At 50.3% G+C, this 9,920-nt stretch overlaps 1 pseudogene; it reads right to left on the bottom strand.

Moving 5' to 3' along the window:
* Nucleotides 1-8,347: 8,347 nt before the first annotated feature.
* LOC142604857 (syntabulin-like) lies at nucleotides 8,348-9,517 on the bottom strand (annotated as a pseudogene).
* Nucleotides 9,518-9,920: the final 403 nt, after the last annotated feature.

Here is a 9,920-nt window from a genome sequence, read left to right on the forward strand (position 1 = left end):
GCAAAGTATAGCATTACAAGAGGAATTCTTGTGTTTGTGCGCATGAGGTGTCCCATTCAAACTGGGGCATCCCAAATGCCATTTCAGACATGGTTCTTACACCTTTCAGTCATTGAGGCCCAACGCGCTTGACCAATCGCTGCTTAACACGCACATGCACAGACACGCACAGAGACACACGCACACAGAGACAGAGGCTGCTGTTTTGCAAAGCAACTCTAATTCTGTGGTGTCGTCATCCACCCACTTCTTTCTTGATGCAGACGTCCCTGGAGTCAGTCTTGCTGCAGTTCCCTATCCCTGATGCCAGAGAAGGGGAGGGTTCACCAAGGTGTCGAAGGGGCTGGGATGCTGATGTGATCTGGTAGTCCTGGGGTACCCTTTCTTCTTCAGGGTGGGGGGCTGTCCTTCTCCTTGCAAGGACCTGGGGCCCTTCATTCATGCTGATTGAACCGTGTCTGTGCAATCTGCATTGTCAACTAGATATATCTTATACACGTTCATTCAGTTTTATACTATAAAGACAAATTGGTACAAGAGTTAGGGAATGCGTTTTTCCTACCAGTGCCTCCTTTTCTTTTAACTGTCAAGGGCACACGATACTACTCTTCTTTTAGTCTGAAGTCGAGTGCATAAGGTAATAGACAATGTAAACACAGCCATATATTTACAAATGAAAACAAGAGAGTGAATACAATAAACCAAATCCTTTTAGTTCACATTCCTCTACATAAGTCTGTGGGCCAAGAGGTTAGCCATCCAAATAGATTGATGGGAGATCCCTGCCTTTCTTCATGTAATATTTGGAAATGAGTCTTTATCTTGTTTCGCTCGGTTTTGTTTTTCTGGTCTTGATTTACATAAAAACCCCTGCAGCTGTTTTTCAATAATGCACATATTCTGTCCTGTACTTCTACAAGGTCATCTAGGGCTAATTGATTCTATATTACCACTTGTTATAATAATTTGATTTCTTCCTGTAGAGCTGTCATACTATCTGTGCTTTCATTAATGGATTTTTCTAATTCTCTTGAGACATTTGAACTCTCTCTTTCTGGTTTTGCAACCCCTAACCGCAGGATAAAGGCTGTTACAGACAGGTGGAACTCGGTGCCACAGTCTATCAGAGGACTGTAACACTTTTTCCCACAGATATCAGTAGCTGGGAGCTACAGAGGCAGAAGAGATACTGGCTGTAACCTGTGTGCACGGATGAATGCATTTCAAATACACTTTTCAGCTCAGGCTGAGGGTCAGTCCTTGAATGTCCTTTCTTCACCTCTCCAATATTGCCCTGGTAGTTGTGCAAATAGGGTAGTGAATCAAAAAAATTCACTCAATAGCCAATGTGACTATGAAGCCGGTATCCTTTATTGCAGCGCTGGGAGTCGCACTGGGATATTTCCACAAACATGCGTCTCGATAAGAAACAAATTGTACGTGATTTATATTACAAAAGACTTACATATTCATTAGGTTTCCGATAAATCTAATACATATTCATTATTATTCTGGGAACTCATGAATATATGCTAATGTCCTGATATGCCTGCGCAGTTTCTTTCTCAGGTGGTCGTCAGGGGTCGTCCTCCTCAAATCTTCCTCTTTCTCCTCTTCTTCAGTGTACACAGCTGGGCGACCTCTTCTTCATTATCTCCTTTTTGCAAGCTCAGCAACCTTGTTATCCGTCCTGTCCAGATGGTCCCAGGCTTGTTGGCATATTGGGCCCCCTTTTTGAGTTCTCGGGCCAACTGGTTCCCAAAGATAGTGGGGCTATTCTTAAATCCTTGAGGTAACACCGTCCAAGTTAATTGTGTTTTTCTGCCTGTTTTAGGATTTTCCCATGCAAAAGCAAACAGCTCCTGACTTTCTGCTGCCAAGGGCAGACAGAAGAAAGCATCCTTTAGGTTTAGTACGGTAAACCAAATTTGATCATTTTTCAATGGAGTTAATAATGTGTAGGGGTTTGCAACCACTGGATGAAAATCATCTCTATTATACTCTGATTCGCACTCAATTAATAGTCTGAGTTGCAGGAATTTGTCAGTAATTTCTTTTACCCCTTTTCAATAGGATATTGTTTAATTCTCACTGGAGTTGTCCCTGGCTTTAATCTAATTTCTATTGGCTTAGCATTTTTAGCCTTACGTGGTGTTCCAGATGCCCACACTCCTGGGGATACCTGATCCAAAATTTCAGTTGGTATTGCATCTTTTTTTCTCAATCTGCAATAAGGACAGACTTAATACTTCAATTAGTTGGTCTCCTTTTGCTCTAAATTCAGTTTCTTCAGTATCAAATCCAATGTTTGCTCCCAATTGTTCCAATAAGTCTCGGCCTAGGAAAGGTTTAGGGGCTCCAGGCAAATAGAGAAACTTATGCATACCTATTTGTTTTCCCAATTTATATTTTATAGGTTGCATAAAAAACCCTTTTCAGTTTGGCCAGTTGCTCCTATCACAGTTACAAAGTCTTTGTCTATAGGTATTAAACATTGATTCAAACCAGAGTAGGAAGCCCCCGTACCCACCAGGAATTCAACTTCCTTCTCTCTGCTCCCTAGCTTTATTTTAACCAGTGGATCTGCTAGGGTAGATTCCCCAGGTCCCCGTCATTCTAAATCCATTGGAGCCTTGGACTCTGAGGGACCCTGTTTCAGCTTGGGGCATTCCTTTTTCCAATGTCCGAGTTCTCTGCAATAAGCACATTGATTATTTTTCAGTCCTAGCCCAGTCCTTAAATCAAATCCTCCTTTTTCACCACCTCGTATTCTGTTTCTGCCTCTCCCTCCTAAGGGCCTGCCTTGCTATTGTTGATTTAAGGCAGCAACAGTAGCAGTGGCTATTGTCTTTCTTAACTTTCTTTTATCATCACTTTTCCGATTAACCACTTCTCGGTTATTCTACACTTTCCCAGCTCTTTCTAACAACTTGCTCAGATTCCTTGAATCCTCTCCCTCTAGCTTTTGTAACTTTCTTCGAATATCCGGAGATGCCTGTTTCACAAAAGATAAATGCTAACTGCAAGGCATCTCCCTTCTTTTCAGGATCTTCCCTATAAGTACCTGTCAACTTTTTCCATGAGCATAAATCAGTCTCTAAGAAAGGTACTTTAACGGTCACTGGTCCCTCTGTCCCTACCGCCTGTCGCAGCGGAGCTTCGCAACTCGACCTCCCAATCCTCCCCTCGTTCTCCCTGCAATAGCACTGAATTCCTCACTTCCAGCAAAAGATTCTTCTTCATCAGACACATCCTCCCTTCATCTTTCACTTTCAAACATCTCTCTCTCCAGTGCTGCATGCAGAACAACATGGTTTCAACTTTCTTTGACTATTTTTTGTTCCTTTTCTGAAGCCAATACCAGGGGATCCTCTGGGGCCAAATTAATCCCACATTCTCTTTGCCATTCTGGATGATTTCGTAGGGTGAAAAACATAGCCACATACAGCATCTCATCCATTTACCTTTCCTCCTTAAAAACAACAGTAGTTGCAATAAGGTATTATAGTTCAAAGTGCCATTAAAGGGCCACTTTTCCCCATCATCCAGCTTCTACAAGGGCCACCATTGATTACAATATTTTATCAGAGTTCTCTTATCTGTTACACCTCCTGGCGAACCTCTTTCTTTCCAATGTCTCAGTATGCATCCTAATGGACTCTTTTTCAAGATTCCTCCGCTCTGATTACTTCCCATTTTACTCGTTTAAATTTGTATCTCGCCAACCACAAACAATCTTTACTATTTTGGTAGCACGCTCCTTCTTTTCCCAAGGGGTCCACACTTTACACTTAGCACACTCTATGTCTGTCCCAGATTGAATCCACAATCTCTGTTTATACCATAAACATTCAAAAAATAATTATTGGTTCACAATATTTTTCAGGGTGTAAAAGGCAATATTCTGGTTCCCACATTTACCAACAATTCTACTTCAGGGGCTGCATCATTCAGATTTTTAGTTAGTCTTTTAACACGGCAATAAAGGACATCCAAACTTACATGTCAATGCTACTATTAATCTAAGATAATTACCCACAAGGGTATCATTAATCATTTGTTTCGTCCTTCTCTGGCTGTTTCCCTCGCGGGATAACAGAACCACGGATCCGGCCTCCACACTCGCTTCGCACGTGATTGTACGTCTCACACACTGACACAAATTCAAACACATCAAGTTATATTTGAGAAAAAAACCAAACAACTTCTTACAACAGTAACTGTTAAGCTCCTGGAGAACCAGTACCTCCAGACAGTTACTTTTCAAATGTGTGCATATCAATAACCGTTAAACTCCTAGCTTCAGCACTGACGTACTGAGTTCTTGCGGTGTTTGGTGGTGTGTTGGATCCATTTCAGGGTGGCTTAGTTTAGAGCTGACCTCCTGGGAGCTGCAGTCATGGCAAGAGCTTCTTGCATTTGAGCCGTCCGTTTTCATTCTAGTATTATCTCGAGGCATTCGGCACGGTTCCGATGAGCTTGATGGACCCAGCAGGGCTGGTGCAAGAGCCACAGGACGTCACCGAAAATGCGTACCAAACATCAGAGGCGGCGGCTCAGAAGACCAAAGCAGACCTGTGTGCAGAAGTACCGCTGCCTTCTCCCCGGTGTGTGCACTCTGCTCTCACGCTCTGTGTTCCGGGAGCTTACAGTGGGCAGAGGGATGTGCGGGAGCCATCCCTGTTTCCCTTCTCTGAGAGGTGAGGGCGCCCGGGAGCATGGAGGAGAGTGTGAGGAGACATGTTTTGGATACCGTCAGGCCCGCGGATGAAGAACGCTGCCTGGTCGAGCAGACGTCCTGGCAGCCAGTGGAAGGGCTTCCCAGACGCTTGCCTGTCTCACCCTCCATCTCCCCAGCCTCTGTCCTGAGCGGGGCAAAGGAAGCACTGAGCTGTCGCTGGTCTTTGCCAAGAACCCGGGTGGCGGCACGTAGCTGCGCTGCTCCATCTGCAGCTGTCGGTTGTCTGGATGAGTGCAGCTCGAGCTGGAGCATGCTGCCGTCTCCTCTGGCTCCCGAGGAGAGGCTCTGCGGGGCTGTCCTGTGCCCCTGGAGGCAGTCGCTGCGGTGCAGTAGAGAAAGCTGACCTGGACTCAGGCTCTGTCCTTGCCAGGGACCGTGGGTACCTTCCCCTGGAAGGCTTGGCACATTCCTGAAGTGCTGCGTGCAGGAAAGGCGGCCTTTGGCGCTTTGACTTGTAGGCACAAGCCAAAGCAGGAGAGAAGGGCCTGTTTGTGGAGCAAGACTTTCCAGGGCTGCTCTGCCTGGTCCTCTCCCAGACAGGTTTTGTGGTACCTGCCGCAGCATCCCCTGGGCAGTGGCTCCCTCTCCCACCAGTCCCCGCTGCCCTGTAGCACCCTCTCCCACCAGTTCCCACACCAATCACTATTCCTCCCTCTTCCCCTAGTTCCCTGGGCACCGTGTCCCTCCCTCTTACCCACATCTCACAGCCGTATCCCTGTGTCTATCCCTTTCCCACCCCCGTATCCTGCCCTCTCCGCCAGGTTCTGGGCAATACCCATCCCACCCTCTCCCCCTGCTTCCCACATGCCACGTCCCTGCCTCTCGCCAACTCCACAGGACCTCGGCTGCCTCTCCCCCACGTCACAGGGCCATCCATAGCCCTCCCTCTCCTCCCGCTCCAACACTGACCTTCCTCCCCCTCTACCAGGTCTGGAGCCAGAGCCCACCCTGTGCCCGAGTTCCCACAGCCATATCCTTCTGTCTCCCCCAGTTCCCAGGGCCGTATCCCTCCCACTCCCCCCAGTTCTGCAGCAATGACCAAAGCGGTGTGTAGAAACCAGGCGTGGCCCCCGGCTCTCTCTGCATCCCTGGTGGTTTTATTTCACAGGGACCCCGGGGGGCCCAGCCGCCCCACTCGGGGGCGGAGCCAGGGGAGGTGGTGCGCGTGGTCCCCTGAGCCCGGCTCTTCCTCCTGGACCCTTCGCAGCCATGATGGATCTTGGTGCGTCTCCGGCGGGGAGCAGAGCCAGCTGCGCCCGTCACTGTCCCACTGCCAGGACAGGCTCTGGACATGCTGGTGGGGCACGGGGGGGCTGTGCTCCCCACGCTCGGCGGAGAGGCTCCGGCGCCGGGGGCCTCCAGGATGCCGCTGCTGCCTCTGCCGCCCCTGCCTCTGCCGCCCCTGCCGCCATGGCCACGGCCCTGCATAGGGATGGAAGTGACCTTGGGGACTGCGGGGCACCCCGGCATGGTCATCGCCCACCCTCAGGTGGCGGATGGCCACGATGGGCTGCCGGCAGAGCGGGCAGGTGGCAGCGAGGGTGGTGGCAGCCCAGCGCTGCATGCAGGCATGGCAGAAGTTGCCAGCACGGGTCCACACCAGCAGGGTCTTCGAGGGGACCCAAGCAGATGGGGCAGGTGTCCCCCCGCCGGGAGCTCCTGGCGGCTCCTGGCACTGCCGGCTCGTGCCTGGACGCCTCCAGTGCTGCTGCTCTCGGTGGCTCCTCGGCCGCTGGCAGGTCACGACGTCTGGCGTGCCGCTGGCAGGACTCGACCTCTCGGGTGCTGCCCGCAGGACTCGACGTCTCGTGTGCCACTGGCAGTACGCCACGCTGGCGTGTATGGGTGCCCACCGCAAGTGACGTCATGGGGTGACTGTGACTCTCTGGTGCCATCACAGAGCTCTCAGGGGCGCACCCGTGGAGGGGCCCAGAAGCTCCTCGCCCAGCCTCAGACACAGACCTTGTGATGCAAAGCCCGTCCAGCAGCATGCTTCACGCCTCTGCCTTTGCTCAGGCCCCTTTTGGGCGGTGCCTGGTGGTGGTGCTGGTTGTTGAGGTTGGCAGGGACCTCTGGAGGTCATCTGGAGGTCATCTGGTCCAAGCCCTTGCTGACAGAGGGCCACCCTGAGCCGGACGGAGCCTGGGCACCACTGAGAAGAGCCAGGCTCCATCGCCTTTGCTCCCTCCCTTCAGATATTTCTCTCTCTGGAGACGATCCCCCGAGCCTTCTCTGCTCCAGGCTGAACGGTCCCAGCTCTCTCTGCCCCTCCTCACTGCAGAGCTGCTCCAGTCCCTTCCCCATCTTGGTGGCCCTTCGCTGGACTCTCTCCAGTCTGTCCCCATCTCTCTTGTCCTGGGGAGCCCAGCACTGGACACAGCACTCCAGGGGTGGCCTCACCGGCGCTGATCCCCTCCCTCGACCTGCTGGCAATGCTCCTCCTCATACAGCCCAGGACACCCTTGGCCACCTTTGCTGGCTCAAGTTCAAGGTGGTGTCCACCAGGACCCCCGGGGCCTTCTCTGCAGGGCAGGATTTGACATGTCCCTTGGTTGAAGCTCAGGAGGTTCCCGTTAGCCCCTTTCTCCAGCCTGTTGAGGTCCCTCTGGGTGGCAGCACGATCTCCTGCTGTCTCAGATACTCCTCCCAGTTCTGCGCAGAAGCATGACTGATTCTGCTGTTTTGGTTTCTCCATTGTAAAGATCAAATAAAAGCAGAGGAAGGAAAGCAAGGGAATGAGGGGTTGCATACCTCCTGTTTCTTTGATTTGCAAAACCTGCGCAGTGTTTGACTTCTAACTGGTCCTGCAGAGCAGCCAGTGGGAGACTGCTGCAAGCTGGGAGCATCCCCTGGGTGCGTGACCATGCCCTTGCAGAAGCACTGCTCCTGACACCACAGAGCCTGTCTTAGTTGGGAGAAGACAGTGAGAGGGACGGGGAAGAGACTTCTCCTCTCTTTTAGAAACGGTGCTTGGGGAGCAGATTTCCCCCCACAGCAGGAGAACCCACGGGGCAATAAAGGAGGCCAGGAGGGAGCTAATCAGGGAACTCCCCAGGGAAGAGAAGCAGCGTCTGGATGAAGAATGACCCCATCAACCCAGGGCACTGGCTGCAGCCCCAGCCCCGCTGGTCCCCACTCTGGCTGTGTGTGAAGCAGGAGCTCAGAAGCCACCCGAAGAGCAACGAGTGGAAGGACGTTTCTGCGTGTTTGAGAGCTCAGCTGAGGCGGGGCATTTTTCATAGCTCTCCTACAATAAAACACTCACACATATTTAACATTTCTAACATGCTTTACTGAACTTGTGGTCATACATAAAGCAATTTACAATAAATCAATTAAATAAACAATAAGTTAAACCGCTACACATTTATACATAGGATTTCAAAGGGCTCGAATTACTATCAGGTTCCAATACAAGAAGACTATAAGACAACATTACTATTCAAAGGAAAGAAGGAGCATGTTTTCAAACCGATTTATAGTGCAAATCAAATAGTCAAGAGCAAAATGATGGACTCTGCCAGAACACACAATAACTTTTTGTCATCTCTCTTCTCCCCCTTTCTCTCTGCCTCAGCCAGCTGGTGCCCAGGGACAGAGTGCACTTTAGGTTTCCATATTGAACAGTGTACGGCGTAAAGAGTACAGGGCCACCAGGCCACAGCCACAAAGCCATGCTCTGTAAAGGGGATTTGTTCCTTCTCTCCGAGAACTGAAATCCCACATGAGAGTTGGTACAACAGGGACTGCTACAGCCAGAAGATCTCAGGGGAGACTGCTGCTCCAGTAGCTCCTCTTTATTCCTATCGGAGCTTCATCACCATGACCTTCTGCAAAATCAAGCTCTTTCACAAAATGCTTTTCATCAACTCTGTGCTCCACAGCAGACAAAAGGATGGCAGAGTTTGGATCACTTGGAGTTAAGTCCACTATGATACCAGAATCACTGAAGCTTCTGAGAGAACTTCCACCCAATGCCTTCAGCGGAGAACGTGGGCTTAGAGGACAGGCATCTGGAGCTCCGAAGAGGTTCTGAGCCAGCTGCTCCACATCCAGGCTGTATGGCCCCACATCAGTCTGGATGGCCTGTTCCACCATCCTGCTGCTGATTTTTCTCCTCCTGGGAAGCAGCTAGTTTTTCCCCCAGAACATTTTCAAGCATCTCTTGATTCACAGCAGAACTGGAGGGAGCTGCATCACTCAACTCAGAGCTTGTGGTGGTCAGCCTCTTTTCAGATGAATCAGTCCCATTAGCTGTGTCCTCATTAAGAAGCAGCCCACTATCTGCCACTTCCTCCACAGCCTGGTCCTCTAAGAGGAGGCTGTCTGGCATCGTGGCACACAATGCTAACAGCTTCCCCTCCGAGTCACACGTGTACTCCAGGCACCGCTCATCTCTCACAGAGCTGTTCTGAGCCATCTCCCTACTCTGCAGCAAAGATTCCAGTTTATTGGTTTCATTGCTGATGTCCATGAAGTATTTCTGAATTTTTCTTTCTCAGCCAAGCTGTTTTTCATGCTTTCAATGACCTGCTTGACTTCTTCAATTTCCTGCTCGCTTCCAAGGTGGCCAGCTCCGCCTCCACACGATTACGCTCTTCTTCAATCCAGTCTTCCTTCATCCGTCTCGGCTGAGCTTTGAGCTCTTCTATTTCTGATTCCCTGCAGCAACACACAAGTGTTGTAACACTTCTGCTGACTGGTCAGTGAAAGACTCAACTGTGAAAGGCTCCACACGTGACTTATGAAGCTGTGCATCCGGAAACTGAGATTCATCCCACCTAGCTTTAGGTGTCTATCTGACATGCTGGGCTGTTGAGTTGCCTGAGAGAGAGAGAGAGAGGGAAAGGCCAGCAGCGCGATGGCAATTTCTTCTCTGCAATATGTGTTGCATGCTCTGGCAGGTATCCCTTCTCTTTCTCATACAGGAAACTGCACAGGGAGGTGCCTAAGGCTGGGCAGGGTGAATTGTCACCCAAGTGTCTAATATTTTCCCTTCTGGGAAAGAACCGGGAAATCCACATGGGAACTGATGGCATGAAACCACATGATGGAGCCTGCCTTGGAGTGAAAACCAACTAGAGAGGGCTTTGACTAAGAGTAACCTTGAATTTTACAGTGCTGAAACAACAGTGCTTTTACACGGGATGGAGCACCCCGCTGACTGTCGAGCCCCCAT

Source organism: Balearica regulorum, chromosome 22 (genome assembly GCF_011004875.1).
Source record: "Balearica regulorum gibbericeps isolate bBalReg1 chromosome 22, bBalReg1.pri, whole genome shotgun sequence".
Lineage (NCBI taxonomy): Eukaryota > Metazoa > Chordata > Aves > Gruiformes > Gruidae > Balearica > Balearica regulorum.